Genomic DNA, 19,947 nt, shown 5'->3' with positions numbered 1-19,947 from the left:
AATTTCCAAACCAAGGATTACATTTAATTGAAGTTGCTGATAAAAAGCCTTAAGTTCCAAGGCAAATGAAACCGTATTTGAATAGAATCCTCTCCATTAACTGCATTACTTCCCTAATCGAGAAAACTGACAAAGCTACAACATGTGAAGCAAGTTGTCCCTGCCCACGGCAGGTGGGGGCAGGCACTAGATGATCCTTAACATGCTTTCCAACCCAAACCATTCTATGATTCTATGACTCCCATGTTTACGAGCCCCTACTGATTTAAACTTGTGTCATTTGCTGCTGTACCCCTGAGATTTTCATTCACTTTTGTTCAGTCAGTGCTGTCCCACATATTTTCCGTTTAGCTTCTGTTGACAGATGTCAACCTTTAAGAGTTTTTTCCCGTGCACCTTCAATACTGTCCCAGTTACGCGTCCCTAGGGAAATTTCAAAATTTTTCCAGTGAGTTATCTTAACTGACTAGAAAATAGTAAGGGTCATATGACACAACATTTTTTCCTGGCCTTAGATTCTTCCTATAAACTTGATCAACCTTATTTTCTGATTAGAGCACCAGCAGATTGATCAAAAGTAGCAGTGAGTGGCCTTAATCAGATTTTAGTCCAGGCTGCTTCTCTTTCTCTCCCCTGCCTCTGATTTCAGCTTCTTATCTTAAATCAGTCATGCCATCTGTAGGGGAATGGCAATTAAATCCAAATCTATCTGAAATCAACAGAAATTTTTTTACTGGCTTCATTGTTCCTGCACAAACTCCAAGGCCTGACAAGACTGCTGGAAACCCTTCCAGAGCAGGACATACCATAGGCACCGTTTTTTAGGCAACTCTTGCTTTAGTACAAAGCAGGCTTTAAAGAATATGTTGAAATGGGTATTAACTCAAGGAAGCTATGATGCTGCTAACCAAACATTTGGCACATGCATCCCTTTCCAATTACGTGACTGTTCTTCAGACCCAATAAAACGGTGTACCATGCACACACAACTTTCAAATCAAAGTACTCATCTCCACCTCTCCAATTAAAAAAACAAAACGAAACGAAACAAAACAAGAGTTTTGGGGTTTTTTTTGTTTTAAAGTAAAACCAACAGTATGAAAAGAGACGCATCAAAATGGAAATGCCTTTAAAAATGTGTTTTACATGGTCACCTTTATGAAGATTATGTTTTGATGAAGAAGTCTAATGTTGAGAAAGGAGCCAGAATCCACTCATTTTGGGAAAGTTAGCCTCAGTCAAGGAAACTAAGATGAAACTTACTTTGAAATTAAGCAACCCTATACCCTCCTCCTGCAGAACCCCTTAAAAATTGTTCCAGCTAAATCTTATCCGAGTCTGATTCAGAGTCGAAATTCCTGTGCTTCCGTACTTAGTCTACATGGGTCTAAAAGTACACACAAATAAGGTAACTAAAAATACAACCGATCTGAGTATACAGCACATCTAAAGGGCTAATTTTTGTTTGTTTTTACGTGCATACATTTTATCTTTGCAGGACATAGGCGATGTTCTACAACATCTGTTACTAAAACCAACTCCTTGAACTTAATGCATCATATTCCTTGAAACTCCTCTTCAACAGATCAAAGCATCTGGTAGATAACAGACATGCTTTAGGAAAGCTCTAAGAACTAAATACAAGCTCTCGTTAAGTCATTGTTATCCATGTGCCTCTAGAAAGGCTACTGCGGATTTGAAAGCTCGCCCTACTACAACTCCACTGAAATGGGATAAAGCCATGACCTCCCATTCTACTTTGATTATCACCACATATGGCAACTGAGCCACAGTCCAAGCTAACAAATCAAAGGGACTTTGGATCAGCCTACACTATCCGCTTGTATCACCCCTGCATCCTTCATGGCAAGCCAAAAACCAGTGAGCAGGCAGGTGACTGCTGCCCCATGAGTCAGTGTAGCTGTGGCGCGCTACATTCTCACTACCTCCCCACCCATGTCAACTGGGGTTACATGATTCAAGCTAGCAATTAGAAGTACAAAACAATTATTCCTCCTGACATCATCCCAGCCTCAGACCGTGAGAGCTTCCTTTTGCCCTGCCTCTGCCTTGCTGTTTCCTTCGGCCACTTCCCAGGCTTCATCTTATGACAGTTCCAGGGTGGAGTAACGCAAGTCCAGAACCACCAGAACCACTACACATTTTAAACTATTAATATTCGTTTCACCTACAACCAAGGAATACCCAATTCTAGCAGTGCAAAAATCTGGATGAGCAATACGCCTAATCCAACCCTGCTGCAACGCGAAGAAAGCTGGTAACCTTTGAAGGTTCCTTCTACGTTACACAACTGGCTGATTCTGAAGGGGAGATACAGTTACGACTTCTAAAAGTATGTACAGAAATCTTAGGAGGATGAAGTTAAGAACTTACCCCACATTTTACATCTTTCTCCTCTTCATTTGTGGAGCTGACTTGATACCTAGAGTCAAACCAAGACTTGTAGAAATTCAGCCTGTCAATCACAACCAGTAAAAAATGTTTTACCTTTGAATTTTACTGGAACCAGTATGCGAAGAGATAAAATGATTTTGTTCTTTGTTGGGACTTGGCAGCCCTGTGGAATATATCTGTAGCAATCCCATCCACTGAACAGTAATCTGTATCCACTTTCTTTACTCTCTGTTTTGTCTACTTAAAATTTTGGGACAGAAACTGCATCTTATAATGGGTTTATATAATTACTTAAATCCAATTTCCAATCTTAATTCGCGATGCAATAATGAACTATTAATAATATTCAGAGCAGCATTAAACTATCCCTGCTATTTCATTTGAGTGGTAACAGGAACTAGACCATAAGGGAAATAAATTGAAGACAATTTGAGTTTTGAGAGAAATATCAGAACAAGAGCTTGGGATCTGCATTCCTGCAACAGCTTGTGTCTGTGGGAAATCCCGCAGGTACCAAGGAAAACAGGAAAAGGTGGGATGGTGGGCTTAATCACAATCTGATAAAACAAAATAGATGTAAAGGACATGACAGGATTCAGACTCTGCTGCTAAGCATGTGCTTCAATAAAACTGACTAAACACAATCTAAAAAAGGCTAGTGTCAAACCTGAGCTTAGGCATCTTTCCTGCTAAAAATAGAAATGGAATACCCCCCACCTCACTACCATCCTTAAAGAGCATTTTCCAGTTCCTGAAGTGGGAGTCAGGCTGGACCAGGAATGAAGTTCTTGCAGTAGTGTCACACACCAGCAATGCTTTACTTGGTTAAGAAACCTCTAATAAAAAGCCAAAATGCTAAATATGTAATTATTACTGACTGAAAAAACCAAGTTGTAGTCAGACTCCTCAGAAACACAAGACTTAGTCTGCATGGCTTCAATGTTTGCCAGCGCAAATTCAGTTATCTGCTGGAATAATTAGCACACTGCTTCACAATGAGCACCGTAAAAAAATTCAGTTCTCACTGAAGTATAAAATTAGCCAGAGCAATACCTGAATCTCCAGAAGGGTATGTCTTTTGTGGAAGCTAACTGGACTGACTGTGCTTTAAATTAAAAATAAGCAAAGAACTAATTTTTCAATTCTGAATGGAACTGCTGAAACCCTTACAGTGAAACTTGTACCTTTAAGATTTTTCACTAAAATTACATGTTAATATCCTGAGGAAAACTAAAGCCTTGCTACTTTTTTCCCTCTCAACAATATCAATTTACAGCTCAACAACACAAGGGTGGAGGAGGAAATTCCTTTATTCTCACCTTCCCTCCTCCCCTAAAAAAGTTCCTTTTCAACAAGCTTTAGTACAATGAGTTTGTCATCAATTGTTTGCAGGAAACATCTCACATTTTTTCCTTCTATGCCATGAGTTTGATCCCAGCAGGTTGACTTCATTTTATAAAGACCAAAAAAAAAAAAAGAAAAGCCACATACATATGAAAGGAGAAGGAGAAGCAAAAGCCATGGTCATGTAAGAAATCACAATTCTCAGCGACCTCAGGAAAAGTATCCACAGAACGCTCGCAGAAGATCCAAGGAAAGCATAAACACGAGACCAAAGCAATTTGGATTTAAAAGTGAGATAAGGCATAAGTGACTTCACCAAATTACGTTAACAAAAGCAGCAAGTAGCAAGAGTTTACTCTGTTCTGACAGAGTGCCAAATTTACCACTGCGAGTAACCAGAAAGTAACAGCACATGGGCAGCATTCCCACTATAAGCCTGGATTAACAAGGATTCCTAAGTATCTTTTTAATTTTGTTTGTTAAAAAGGTGCTGTGAATAAATTGTTTGGCTTGCAGCAACAATAGTGCAACATCAAAGGGCAAGAATTTCTTTACTCTTACTAGTTTCCTGGAAGAGGTTTTCTTTAGTGAAAAGCTCTTTCTGAAGCTGCTTCTCTTGGTAATGTCTACTGATGGTGAAAAGGCCAACTGCTGCTCTTGCTTGGAAAGCTCTGCTCTTTCTTTGAAATAATCAGTGGTAATGCAGTGACTTACAGTTGTTTCAGACAACATAACACTCTAGAAAGAAACAGAAAGGCACGAATGAATTGTGCTTTTGGCTGTTTGCATTAACACCTGCAGAAGCTTGCGTCAAGTGAGACCCTGAGGCTTTCCTCCCCAAAACCGGGGCGCTGCTCCTGGTCTACCCTTTGTAAGGGGAAACAACACTGTGGGAAGAGACCAAGACTAAGGCCAAGGCTTCTAAGTCTCCTCCTCCTGGCTTCACGTTCTGGATGAGTGTTATGAATGCCACGTATATGTATCTGATGTTGAAAATACAGACACCAAAGCATCAGTGAAGTGAAAAGACTTGCCTGGTAACTGCATTCCAGGAAGGCTTTTGTAAGTGTAGGCAATACCTCAGGAGCAAAGATGTAATTCAGTCAAGCTGGTCTACAGTACAATGCAAGTAATTTTGTGGTGAATCAGACTAAAGGACTGTCATGGTGACAAGGGTCAAAATCTTCTTCTCTGCTGCAGCACCAGATCTTTATTAACTCTCCAGCAGCTGGGGCTGTTACTGATTCTCACTGGTGCAGAGCTGGCAGCAGAATTTTGCTCAGCTAATTACCTTTTTGTGGGTTCTCCTACTGCTCCTGTTACTTTTTAAACACACAGCCTGCGTGAGCAAGAAACCTCCAGGAACAACTGAACACTCAGAGCACTTCCCTGAAGAAAATGCATCAACTTTCCCCTCCACCTCACATAAATCAGGGCTTGGAAGGGTGTAGGATATGTACTCTTTACTCTTGTTTAGGCCCTTGACACCCAGTGACACCAAACATTTTGAATAGAAACCTATAAAACACTGGAAAAAGGTAAGTTTTGAGGCAGCTGACAAGCGACAGGTTAAAGGAGGAGAGAGGGGACAGTCTGCCCTGAAGAACGAGAGACTGGGGACACTGGTGTTCAGGCTGAAAAGGGGAGAGTGCAAAGGTGACCCAGACTGGAAAATACACTGGTGCAAAAGGTGCTTGCTGCCGCTGAGCAAGGATGTGAACCAATGCCACTGCCGTGGCCAAGCTCACTCCCCTGGCCAGTCCTTAGAGCAGTCACCTCCTCCAGTGGAATGATGTTATGCCCACCTCCGTGCCCATCACAGACATCACATTCTCATCACAGACTTCAGGAGAAGTGGGACCCTGCTCCCCAACTCCAAGGAAGGCGTTTTTTGTTGTTGTTATCTTTGTAACAGCCAAACCAAAGAAACTCTGGCAACACTGTCACAGACTGCAGGAAATAATGAGAAACACTAATAACATATTTCCCTGCTTATCTCTGTTTGTTAGCAGAGAGGAAAATCACAGGGTCTTCTCTTGCCAAACCATACCCATTATCATTACTGAAAGCCTGGGCTTTGGAATTGGAATGGTTTCTAATCAGAGCTTTTCAGAGAAGGGTAAAACCTTAGTGTTTGAACCACAACAACAAAGGCTCTAGAGAAGTCATTCCTTCAGACTCTTCTGATCTTTACAATACACTCTAGATCTAAATGGTTCTGTTAGTTTTTAACTCTTCAACTCAGGAAATTTTACTGAAGAGTAAAAAATAAATTACTGTTAGCAAGCCAAAATTTGTTATCAGTGAAGCTGCTCTTCAGTTGAGTAGGAGAGGACTTTACTCACTCCTTAGGGCTTCATATAAGCTGGAGAACAATTTGTTTTTAGTCTCCTTATGACATTTCTTTTCTGTGGAGAAATTTACATAATCTATAGCAAGTTTCATATCAAGCCCATATAACCCAAAGTAAATCTGAATTTACTACAAAAAGTTGTTTGAATGCTGTTCTACAGCATGATTTGTTACTGTTTGCTGTTTTGCAGCTCACCAACATTCAGCAACACAATATATACAGAAAATCTGTTTCACCAACCCAAAGCTAACCGAATCTCCCAGCATCTAGACCCAAATATGAAATGCAACAGAGAAGCAGAGGCCTGTTTCCACGCTGACCAGCTACTTAAAATGCTCATAGTCCTGACTAGAATAGGCTGATAATTTTTGTCAGTATGACCCCCCACAAAGGATTGCTTTTGGTGCTGGAGCCCACCACCATGTTCTTGAAGAATGAAACCATCCAGTCACTACAAAACCCTGACATCATGTCTAACAAAGTGAAGTCCTCCTGCCATGAAAGTGGGTCGCCTTTTCTTCTTTAAAAAACTCATGTATCCTATTTCAAACTCACATTTGCCACAATGAGAACTGCAAGTCCTGCACTCTCTCCTATTTTATCCCCCCCCACTCCCCTGTCTCCCAAGGAAATTAAAAGTATTCATCAGATCCACCATCTAGAAAGAAGATTTAAATGGCACGATATATTTCCCAATGCGGCAGCACTCTGACAAGCTGCTAATGCCAGTGGGATATTGGGCAAAGCACACATGTATGTGCAGGCCTTTTAACTGTTCAGATGTTCACTGCTCACTCCCCCAGTTTGAACCAGCAGCTACAACTGTGCCTGGAAGGCACAAACTCTCTAAGGGAAGGTGTGAACAGAGACCTCTGGTCTGATGTTTCATGGTTTTTCTACAGAAGTGTGTCTGCAAAGAGCAAAGCACTGAAGGATCAATCCCTCCCACGAAACTGAGAGAGACGCACAACCTGCGGGGTCCTCCACAGACCACGCACCGTTGTTTGAGTGCTGTCCGTGTGTCATGAGGCTAACACAAAGGCAAAGGCAGCCCATGTGGTAGCAGTGGCTTAATTATCTTGGATTGATTGTATCTGCATATGAATACTTCTGGCCAACACAACTTGGCCACAGCTCTAAATGCCATCTAGTTCTGGACTTAATGAATATTGGAATCAGTATCGTCCTCTCACTTTCCCTCTTCCACACTCACCACTATTTTTGATAGAGAGCTCTTGATGTGACAAGACTTTTTTTACATACTCTTTTTTGGGTTTTTTTGACTCTGGTTTGCTTAGCAGTTTGCCAGTTAGTGTGATGACACAGACACTCACTGCAACATCTGCACCTGCAGCACCCCAGGTTTATTTCCTGTTCTGCAAAAACATCTCCACAGGCATGGGAAGAGGAATGCTTAAAAAATACTATGCACATGCTCCCCTCTCCCCAGAGATCTACACAGCAGGCAGTTGGTGATCACCAGGCAATATCCTCTTGGACTGTGGTAAAGACCCTTTCTTGACAGTTCACACTGCTGAGAACATAGGGTATTAGCTTGATTTCCCTTCAGAAAGCTTGCAATAATCAAGAGTCTTGGAGCATGCAAGAGAACAGTCCTATCATCTTTATCTTCCAGAAAGAAAACAGGTTTCCAGTGGGAGATGGCTTAACACAAACCCTATCCAGCTCGTCACAGAGAAGTTATGTCCTCTACACAGGCCAGCAGGATACACTGACTTGCCAGAGTCAACAAGAACAGTAGGCAAGACATTCTCAAGAGCTGAACTCTTCCCACAAGAAGCGGAGAAGAATAAAGAAATTTTGCTTTTGAATCATTGCTGCTATGCAGATGAAAACCCTGAATTATGGAGAGGCCTGGAGAACAAATGAGAGGCAGAATAGCCATAAAACATTTTATTCAGAGCAGAACGCATCTGATGGCATTTAACAAAAACAGCTGAGCAAGAAACCTCCCCTTATAAGAAACATTAATTCTATTGCAGGTTCTTTCTTTCAGCACAGCTGATTCCGAAAGACTGGTTTATGTACCAGTCAACCCCACTCTGGCTCAACTGTGAAACACTATTCGGGATAAAAACATGACACTGGCCACTGTCGTACCTTCACTCACCTCCAAGAAAACAGCAAAACTGCTGTGGGATAAGCTGCCGCTCAAAGCTGAATTCTGGAAAGTCCTGCTTATGTGCTAACAGTTTCACAAACTGGCTCCAGGACTCTCTAAATATGCCAGTAGCTGTTGTCAGTTTTCCAGCAACAACTTCAAATGTGCATTTGTCACCCCCAAGGTTGATCCTCCTAGAAATTTCAGAATTACCTGAGCTCCCCATGCTACCTCTAAACTAATTAGGTGAAAAAAAAGATCTTCAAGAAGTTTAAGGGCTTAAAATATATCCTGGTCAAAAATATCAAGTAATTAAAAGTTATTTTTAATTTAAAGTGAGGGCTATTCTTTGGCAATATACATTCTGATCCACTGCACCATGTCGCTTCCGTTCTCACTAACCAAGTTGATAAACACAGTTTATACATCGTGATGAACATAAATTTGGGCCTTTCAGATGTATCACCCCAGAAAGCCAAACAGACAACAGCACAGTTGAAGAGTGCCCATCAAAAATGCTGTCAAAAGGCCTCGTTTTCAGAAAGTGAATGGGCTCTTCTTCAGTCTACGCTGGCTCTTCTTTCAAAGCATTTCAGGTGGAACAACCTAAATTCTAAAAACCTCACAAAATGTCTGGCTGCTGCTGTGCTTCCTCAGAGCTGCTGGTCACCAGGGATTTGTAGGGGATTCACATGGACTTGAAAATCAGAGAGGAAAAACAAGCTTGCACTGTCAAGGAGATACACAAAGAAAGCTAGTATGTCTGTTTGACATTTGTAAATTAAACAAAGCCAGGAACTGAACAAGAAGAGTATAAGTGAAAGTACAAACTACAAGCAGGACAAAGACAGTGATGGGAAGCATCATGGACACTGGGAGCATCCAATGGATGCTATCAGATCACAGAGTACAACCGTAGAACCACAGAATAATTTGGGTTGGAAGGGACCTTCAAAAGTCATCTAGTCCAACCTCCTGTAATGAGCAGGGACATCTTCAACTAGAGCTGGTTGCCCAGAACCACATCCAGCCTGGTCTTGAATGTCTTCAGGAATGGCGCATCCACCACCTCTCTGGGCAACCTGTGCCAGTATTTTACAGTATTTTTCATTTTTCCAAATAAACAGCAGTATCTAGAGCCAGCATGGGGTTCTTCTGCACTGCTGTTTAGATCTAACTGACCAAAACAATCAGTTCGACTAAGCCAATTTCAGTATATTCACTATATCCACTGCTTTCACAACAGAATTGCTACAGTTGGAGTTGATGATCATAAGGGTCTTCCCCAACCTAAATGATTCTATGATTCTACGAAAATACTGAAAACATGCAGAGAAAGGGAAAACACTTGGAAGAATCAGATCATAACTTTGGCTGAATTTTATTTTTGATGATCTCAACCAGCATTAGGAGCAAGGAACAACAAAGAACTGGATGGGTCTCATGGGTCTCACTGCTCTGCCAAGCTCAGCCAAGCTGTGTCAAAGCACAGTGCAGCTGGGATCTTGCCCCAGTGTGTCCCTGTTCCAGCCACAGGCTCTCAACAGTTGAAACAACATTTTGTGGAGACCTGAATGTGTCTGAACTCTTGTGGCTGCATTTCCTCTTCATATACGTGGTCCTTCAGCCCTTCCTTGAGACTGGCTGGCCACAGTCCTCCTCTCTTTAGTGGGAACAAGATGTGCTAGTAAAACATGTCTTGAAAACACAGGGACAGTGAGAACACCATGGCAAAAACCACAATGGTGTGTTCACATTGCGTGTACCTTAACTGTTCTAAAATCAGGTTAACTGACTGTGGGTTTATTGATAGTAGTTCCCATACCAATACGTGGGTTCTCAAGAGCATCACCAGCAAAAACCTTTTCTTGTGCTCACTCCTGGGGCAGGGTAGCAGCTAATGGATAACTCTAAAATTGGAAATAAAATGACCTATTTATGAAGAAAGTTGACAGAATTATGTTTAAAGATTTGAGATTGCCTTCACATTGTCTTTTGTACAAAGCTAGAGGAGCACTGTGATAAATTCCTAATAGAACAAAAGTAGAGAGACAAAAGGTTTGTACAAAAACCGCTGGGTAAACCTCACCTGCTTTAACAAAATCATTTCTTCTTTACTTGTGGCAAAACTGCAACCTTTACTAACATATTTATACTGATTTAATTAGTTTGACAGTGGGGTTTGGTGCAGGATGCTGATGCAGGTGTACATGTCAGCTGGTTCCTATTTCTGGTCTATTGTCTTCTGAAGCTTGCCCAAGGAGAGTTATTAAAACAATAAGGGAACTTCTTAAAAGTTAAGTTTTTTCAAAGACAAGAGGATCTGGGTTGTGTAGCAGCAATACTATAAGGGAATTATTCTCAACTGGCACTACTAAACTTGCCCCACATTTAACAAGACACAGAAATAGGACGCTCTAAGCATGTATATAGATAGAGATGTATTTTTCCCTGGAGTACTGGGGGGAAAACGGCTGTTACAAAGCTCAATAATGCTGGTGCCACTGCCTCAAACAATGAGGCACAAGATGTCCGCTTGAATTCTTGGATTTACTGAATTAAAAAATAACAACTGTGATGTCAAATCACACAGAACTGTTAGGAAGGAAGATACGTATGTCCTCATCTGTATTTGCATTTTCACCCAGGCCCAGTCAACAGAATTGCTTTACTTACTAAGTTACTCAGTGATTGCGGTTTTGGTGTGATGTTTGGTTTTCATATTTAAATCAGTACAGTCCTAATGTGTCTTCCAGTTTAAGGTATTTTGCAATTATCAATGCAGGAGATAGTTCTTCTCACTACTTCAGCTGCTAGAAAGAGAAATGACACAGATACACGACATTTTTTACTGGTAGTACTATACCCACTGCACCCTTAAAAAGTTTTCTTGATTCATGCATCCTTTATACAAACATATGTTATATAAAGTAATAGAAACACATGTACAAAAAAGCTCGTAAAACATGAAGAACCATTCCCTTCCAATGTACATACAGTAATGTGAATTTAGCAATTTACACACCGCAAGTTTTCTGCTCTTTTTCCTTTCTAACACTCAGAATATAGGAAAAGAGGGAAATTAAGCCACAAAAGCCATCAGTGAAATCAACAGATTCTGGAAAAATAAAAACAAAATAATAAAATCCAAATCTTTGAAAGCATCCTTTTCTCATGGCTCATGAATCATCTCTTTAGTCAATTAGACAAAGCTGGAAAATTCTACAATGAACAGGACATGTTGCAAATATCAAAAGTTTTGCCAAGCACTTACATAAATTTTTAAAGTAATATTCCTAACCCTTCTGAAGATGTATGCATGTTTTCAAGGGAATCTGCTGTATTTTCAATAAATTATTGTTTTTCTCTGTTATTAATATGGGATTAAAGTAATCATTCTCTCTGCTATGCAATACTTAGGGAAAATTCTCAGTATATATTTTGCAGTATATTGCATGCAAATATCATATCAAGTGATGAATACACTTACTGAAGCCTTGTTACATCTAAGTATTTTTACCACATTTCTGAAGAATTACTCTAGAGGAACAGTTCTGCTTTCTCCTATAAACCTAGCAGCATACTGTCATCAAACGAACAAAAAGTGAAACTCCTGGGCTCTCACTAATTATAAACTTAAGTCAAACGATCTCTTCCTAAAAATTAAGGATGACACGATTTACACTTGTAATGGACTGCTGAATACTGTTCATCATCAAAAAGAAGCCCATAATTTGTATCGCTAACCCAGAATTTTAATATGAAAAATGCATCCTCTTTTTCTGTTCATTTTGTCACAATGCCAGAAAAAGCAACTATGGTGAATATGATTATTTGGGAGACACAAACACAAATGACAAAATCTGCATTTCTGTAATATGTATTTTTGAGCAGTAGTTACGGTATGATTTTTTTACAAACTAGGATGTGTCTTCCAGTTTCGGTACACTGTGCTTGAGCGAAGACTGTAAAACAGCCCTGAAGATCTGCTAATGTAGAGAAGAAAAAGGAAGAAAGAAGAGTTCTGTTTTATAGCTGGGAAACTTCCACACTGGGGATTGAGACTTGTTTTTCAGGAAGGAGTGAGAGATGTCTGTGGTCTCCAAAAGTCACTGTGTGCAATGCATCTTTTTTAAAGCTTTGTGCATGTTTCATCAGTACTGATTTACCATGATTGTCACTTGATTACAGAAAATTACAGTACTGGAAGGACCCCTGGGATGCCATCTTAGTCAACATTTAGATTCCTGCAGCCAGTCACGATGGCTACGTGGACCATCACGACCATGGCTGTTTTAAAAAATCTTCCCAATCTGAGATATAACTTCATCTTCTGCTGTGTGCAGGGACGTAAAAGCTGTGATCTAAACACACAAAATAACTTGCACTTCATAGAAGAATGTCATGTACTGCCACAGATACTGATGTACATGCGCTCTCCTTGGGTTTCCTTGAGGCTGGTGAGACCAGAAAATGTAATTGTGAAAATGAAATAAATCCCTGTCAGATACGCAAAACCTCTGCAAAACACTTACACAGCATGAATACAAATTGACATACCAGAGCTATGAGACAATGCTAGAATAAGAGGATATCGTTACAACATTGAAATCACAGCTCAAAATGAAACATGTTTATGTCATTGATAAAATCACAACAGGGGGACCTGCTCTACCTCTTCCAACATTAAGCTGGTACTTTCTGCCCTAACATACATCTTCTGGGAGCTGATAGGCGATTCATCTAAAGATAAAAAACAAACTTCAGCATAGTGACTGCTCCTTACGGCTAATGATTAATGTTATCAGGAACTCAAACACTGATACCCACAGTAGCTGCCTGCCTGCCCGCCTCAGCAATAATCTGAATAACTTTTTCTAGGAAGAGACACCAGCGTTTGAGAAGTTTACACTGCAGTGGTCCTAAGCAGGAGCCAAATGGGAAGAAATCAAATATTTAAAACTCATGCTTCGCCGTTACTGAGGGGTCTAAAAATAGACAGACTTGGAACAAAGATGCGGGAGATTTCCTGTGCAAAACGGGGAGTCCAGGAAAAATTGAGATGCTCATGAAAAAAACATGCTGATTAAAAAATAATTACGTCACGGGTTCCTCAGGATCTCACCAAAGCCCCTGCGGGCTGCGGCGGGGGGCGCGCACGGACCCGCCGCTCCGCATTCGCCCCCCCGGGTCCAGCGCCCCTCGCCACAGGGGATGGGCAGGCGCGGGGCTGGCGAGCGCACCTCGCGGGGTAGGTGAGGATAAAGGCACGTCCGTGTTCCCCCTCCAACGTCCCCCCTTGCCTCCTGGCCTCTTCTCTTCCCACATTTTCATTCTCCCATCCCCTCCTCGTCTTTCCTCCCTGCCTATCCATCTTCCCTCCTAGCCTTTCCCCTGGCCTTCTTCGCATCTCTATCGACCCCACACACACACCTCCCGCGCCCCGCTTTAGCCCCCGCCTCAGTCCGCCCCGTCCCCGCATTTCCACCTTTGCCGGCTGCAGCCCGCCGAGGGCCAACTTGCCGGAGCCGCAGCCGCCACCGCCGCCTCCCCTCCCTCCGCAGCCGGAGCCGCGCTCACACACACAGACCAGACAGACAGACAGACAAGACAGGCTGGCAGGAGGACGCGCAAACACGCGCGCAGCCCCGCGAGCGGAGGTACCTCTCCAAGGCGCTCCCGCTCCTCCGGCGCGCAACGTGCACCGCCAGCTCCAAGCGCAGCCCCGGCACGTCGGGTCCCCCTTCCTCCTCCTCCTCCTCCTCCTCCTCCTCCTCCTCCTCCTCCTCCCCTTCCCTCTTCGCCCGCCCCCTTCACCGACGCCAGGAAGAGGGGGGCAAACCCGCCGGCCGCCCCATAGCCGCCCCGCCCCGCCTCGCATTGTCCCGCCTCGTCCCGGAATGGCTGGGTCTCGTCCCGCGGGGCGCTGCGCCCCCACGGAGCCTCCGCGCATCCTCCCCCGCGCCCCGCTCCGGTCGGGTTACGCGGCCGGCTGCGAGCCCTCTCCTGTTACGGCAGCCCGCGCCGCGCAGGGCCGGAGGGAGGGAGGGAGCAGAGCCCCGGCGGGAAGCAGGGCGGCCCCGTGGGCCGCCTCCGGGGCTGTGCGGCGTGAGCTCTCTGACCGCGGCGCCGGGGGTTTCCGAGGGCTTCGGCGAGGTTTTGCTGCTAATCAGTGATATTTGGGTTAGGGGATTTTGGGTTGGGCTTTTTTTTGTGTTTTTTTTTTTTTTTTTTTTTTTTTTCTTTCCGTTTTTTGTTTGTTTGTTGGGGTTTTGTTTGTTTATAGAAATACCTAAAAATATCTATAAAAAATATATATCTTATGTCTATCTTTTATATATATATAACATATATAATATATATAATATATATATATAAAAAAATAAAAGTGAATGTGACTTCCTTGGGTCCAAATGCACTTGCAGCATTCACAGTAGTCTGTGGCAAGAATTTCCATTGGTTGCTGCCCCCTCTGTGAAGAACCTCTGCCTTTTATTTTTGGTTTCAGTAAGAACTTTACTATGCCCTCAGCTCCTGTGCTGGAGATGAGGAACAGCTCCTAACCCTCTCTTTGAGCTGTTCATGAATTTGTAGACCTCCGCTGTAATCCCTTTACATCACTCCTCCTGGCTCAAGAGTTTTAGGCTGCTCAAGGAGGGGCTTTGTCCATAGACCATCCTGTACCTTTTATCATCGAAGATGCCCTCTTGAATGTCAGCCTGATCTAATAGATCCTATTTGAGATTAAGAAATACATAAGATTTAAGATGACGACAAAACATGGATTCATATGGTGGCACAGTGTTGTTTTTCTCGTAAAAGCTGTATTTTATGAGGAGTTTTTTAGCACAGAGCTGATGTTTCTACAGAACTGTCTGCGGTAAACCTGAGATTTTGTTCATGCAATGGTCAGCTCAGAGCCTACTGTCTTACACGATTGTTTCATTATAATCATCAATTCATATTTATCTACACTGAATTTCGTATATTGTCCAGTCAGCCTCATAATGTCCTTGTGTAGTTCTTCACTCTTTCCTCTTACTGCTGACTTAATACCACTAATGAATGCTGTTTCACTTCATTCCCAGATGAGATATGAGTACACTGAACATTACATGGCCCAGCACTGATCTGTGCAGAAGCCTACACCATTCAGCACCTCCCTCCATTGTGAGAACTGGTCATTTATTCCTGTACTTTGCATTTTATCTTCTAAGCAATTACTGAGCTATACCAGGGCTTTCCTTCTTGTTGCTATCAGTTCTTCAGTCTCCTTAAAAACCTTTGTCAAGAGCCTTTTAGAAAGCCAGTCTAATGGAAATTAGATCACCCTGACCACATTTTTGTTGATCCTTTCAGGGACCTTCAAGTGGTTTGTTTAAGGTAGGACTTTACAGCCGCAGTGTTGACTCTTCTCCAATAGATAGCTTTAATCCAGGTGTCCTTTAGTTCTAACCCAATTAGCATCTCTCTATTTGCACAGAACAGGCATGAGGTTTGCAAACCTCTAGTTCTCCAGAGTCTGCATTGAAGTTTAGTGGCACATTAGCCACCGTCCCCATTTTAGGTGCCAGTATTTTAAATGGGAAGTTCAGTGCTGCTGTGATAATTCAGCTGCTGCATTCTCTGGTGAGAACTCAAGGACATAGCTGCTCACACACAGGCATGTTGCTACCTTAATATTGTGACAGTGAAAAGGCTTGTAATAAAAGCTAATAGTATAAGGAAATAGATGCATACATACCTGAGAGCAGACCCGTAAGTCAGTGCTATTAATGGAAGTAAGAAGCTATCTTAGTAATTAACTGTATGTATCCATGACCCTCTTTGCAAACATGAATCCAAAAGCACACAGAGTATGGTACAGACAAGACTTCTCCAAGGTCTTTGACCCAGGAAGCTGTTGTCATACTCCATATCTGCTGCCGTCTATTTTGCCTCTTTCATACTTTGCTGTAAATTCTCCAAACGAAGTATGGCCCTTTTTAATGCACATTTTTTACTTCACACTAGCATACAGCATGGGAAGGAAGAAGAAAGACCAGCTCTGAGCAGGGGGTGTTTGAGCTGCACCATCTAGGATTGTTCCCAGGAACGTCTGCAATTAAGTTACCTGCCCAAAGACAAGACTCCCAGCCTTTGTCCTTCTAGGTTCCATGCAGGTGTGCCCGGCATGGTCTAGAACTGTAGGATGGTTCCATTCAGCCCATTTGCAGGGAGCAGGCATGGAGCAATGAGAAGCTGCACCTCTGGCATCTGACTGAAGCAGCTGTGCATGGGCATGCATCACTGCTCACATCCACCAGCCTGCCTTGCTCTCTCTGCTGCCACAGGTAGGTATGCCATCCAAATGGCAGTGTGGGCATGCAGGGGAAAGAGAAAGAGGAGCATGGGGGTTGCATCCCTTTTGGGTGTTTCACAGGTCTGACCATGTTTGTTGGGTTTTTAGAAACTTCAGCTGATAGAACAAGCCAGTTATCAGAGGAAGGGAGGGAGAAAAACATACCAGGCTTTTTTTTAGTTGTTGAAACCTTCAGAACTATGCAGAAAGGTCTCCTCCAGGCCTTAGAAACATAATTAAAATAAGCATAGTCAATGTCATGCTTTTTGAAGGACTCAAGTTTTGGAGGCTGGCAATACTGCGCTGTAGAAAAAAACCTGTGATACTTACTGCAACCAAAGATGTTACACTGCCGAAGGAGGAACTTCAGAGCTCCTCTTTAGTGGTTTCCCACCCCACTACCCTTTTGTTCGAACAGTTACCTTCTGCTCATATCCTGCTTACTGTCTTCATACAGGGTTGGACTGAACTGCATGACTGCAGCACAGATTTTGTTCCATTAGATAAAGCAATATCTAATGACGCTGATACTGTTTGAATTTTTATTTTGCCTTTTTTTTCCTTATGACAGAGATGCATTTACTCAGTATTAATTAAGGTAGCACATGACTAATATAACACAGAGGAAATCAAATGTGATTTCACTGTGTGTATTTTAGTGAATTTTGTCTATTGGCTTCTAATTTGCATTTTCAACAGTTACAACAGCAGAAGAAAATTATGTTAAAGTTTGTTTTAAAGATGTATTTTGTTAATGCTCTGTGATTTTTGAACAGTATTACAGAGGGCTTCAGGTAGGGAGAAGAAGGAGTTAATCTTTGCCAGGGTGCAGCCTTCCCTAATTTTTACTGTGAAGTTAAAATATCTTTATCTAAGTAATGAATTGTAAGATTAGTAGGTGTGGTCCCAAAACCTCTGAAAGTAGGAAAAGTATAACGATCAGCTGCATTAAGCCAACTTTTGTCAATAAAGGTCATTATTTTAAACATTCAAATGGTAGTTCTTTGCCTGTCATTCCCTTTCAGGCCTGCTTCATGTGCCCTGTGAACTGAAAAGGGATATTTCACCCCTGGTATTACCTCATTCCTCCTCCAGTGACTGAGAAACATACTTCCCAAGGCTGTGCTGAGCATGTAGGAAAAAGTGACAAAAACAGATCCTGAGATTGTGTGACATTCTTGGGAAAGCTCAAGGAAGTGTGACTGCGTATCTGTACTAATACTTGTAGGGAGCTGCAAAGCCAAAGATATTTTCCTATATACATAGGCTGTGAACAAGAGGACTAGTGCCACTGAAGTTAGTGGGAACTGCAGACGCCAAACACCTCTAATAACTGGGCCACATGCTTATATGAGGCATTGTTATTATACAAAAAGGCTTTTATTTCTACTCTTTTTTTCTCTGCCACATGAACTGACCTAGTTTACAATCTGCCTCTGTACAGATGCATACTCTTCCATGGGCAGAAAGACAGCAAAGCCATTGCCAACGAAGAGTGCCTGGAGTTAGGAAGGGGAAGAGACACAGGGCAGCTCAGGGTGGCGAGATAAAGAGAAGGAAATGAAAGACAAAGACTTTTGAAGGAGAAGAGAGAGAAACAGGGGGAGAAGACAGTGAAGTCATATCCATATCTGCTGCCCCTGCAATACCCAGGAGACAGAGGAGTTACTCAGAGTCTTTGCTTTGGGAATTTGTTGGTATATTGGACCCTAGTTCCTGTGTGAGAGATTTTTATTTTTTTAAATTGTTATACAGCAAACCTTCAAATGGAGAATAATTCAAAGGGTGTACCTCTTCCTATTAGGAAGAAATTCTTTCAGGCTGCTGTTTCACAGCCCAGCATGCTGTTCTTGTTCTCTATGAACTCCCAAAGATGCTGAGAGTAGTGCAGAATAAAGAAAGCAAAAAAAAAAATACTGTGATAATGATGCTGGATATGTCAGGCATTTTTACAACATTTACAAAATGAAATGCGGCCCTGAAAGATGATGCCTGATCTGGGAGCGTCCACACTGTGAAAAAATGGAGTTTGCTTGGGATGCAGAATTTTAAGTGTCAGATTAGCTGTCAGAAATTTTGTGCTTAGATTAATTTTTCTTTCTTTTTGATTCTGGTTACTTCTCTGACTGCAGAATAACATGCACATGAGCTGGCTGACGGAATGCGCTGGCTTGTGGTAATGCATGTGAGATGAAAATGGTACTTGTGTGTATCCACTGTGCATTTATAAAACTAATGAATGCAGAGATCCATCAGTCAGCAGAAGAGCTGTGGGAAGTTTGGAGGTCACATTCATAAATGCTTTATATTCAGTACAGGGATGAAATGTCAAGTATTACAGAGGGAGGGAGCTGCTGTTTGGGAAGTGACTGGAGATCCCTGTTCCATTCCTGGTGTTGCTGGTGATCTGAGATGTGACCGAAGGCATGTCACGTTCCCTTATATGTCTCTATGAAGTGATGAGTTTTAGGACAGGGACTGCCTGTTAGTGGATGTTTGCAGAACATAAGGGGACCTCAGCCGTGGTTAGGGAGTTCAAATACTAACGTAATACAAACTTAAAAATTATTTTCTGAAGTTACTTAGCTGACTAACAGGCTCGTTTAGACACTTCCATTATGTGGTGAAATAGCTTGGCAAGATCTGTATCAGCAACTAGCAACAAGAATAAACTCATTGACTTAAATGTGACTCCTGAGTAAGTAAGGTTTTAGTACTGGCTCCGTAAGCTTTTAGTCATCATTGGCTTACAAACTACATGCGTAGCCGTGCCAGCACTTACCACACTGTGTAGAGTACTTTACTGCAAGCCATTCTGTCACAGGAGTAATACCCAGTAGTAACTGCGTGTGTAATCTGCACCCACGTGAAGCAGTTACGCTGTTCTGCAGGTGCAGAAACAGTCCAGTTTCACTGGCATTATGTTCTCTTCTGTTCACAGGAACTGTTAGTTCCCCGTCACGAGAAATCCAAGGAAATATTCACTCCCTGTGATGCTGTAAGGAATATTGTTTTTTAATTGCAGTTCGTGGGGAATACCACTGCATAACTGACTCATGGTTCTCCCTCCTTCTTCTGGAAAATGCAGTCATTGCAAATCTGGAGCTCTGAGATTTCCCTTAAAGCACTTTACAGTCTTAATCCAGATAATGTTTCTGCTTTGATTACTCCTGCCTTATCTTACTCTTTTTGCTCCCTCTTCCACAATAGTTCTCATATCTTTCCCCTACTGTGGTCTTTGTGTCTCCTTTCAGTCTGTTACTTTTCCTAAGCACAGGAGAAAAAAAAAATCCATTCAGTAGTATCCTTCGAAATTGTACAAATCCCTCTTTCAAGTCTGTTTCATCAATAACATCAACAGAAGGCAGTCCT

This window comes from Psittacula echo (genome assembly GCF_963264785.1).
Source record: "Psittacula echo genome assembly, chromosome: Z".
NCBI lineage: Eukaryota > Metazoa > Chordata > Aves > Psittaciformes > Psittacidae > Psittacula > Psittacula echo.
The sequence above is the reverse complement of the archived record's forward strand: the minus strand, read 5'-3'. Positions refer to the sequence as shown.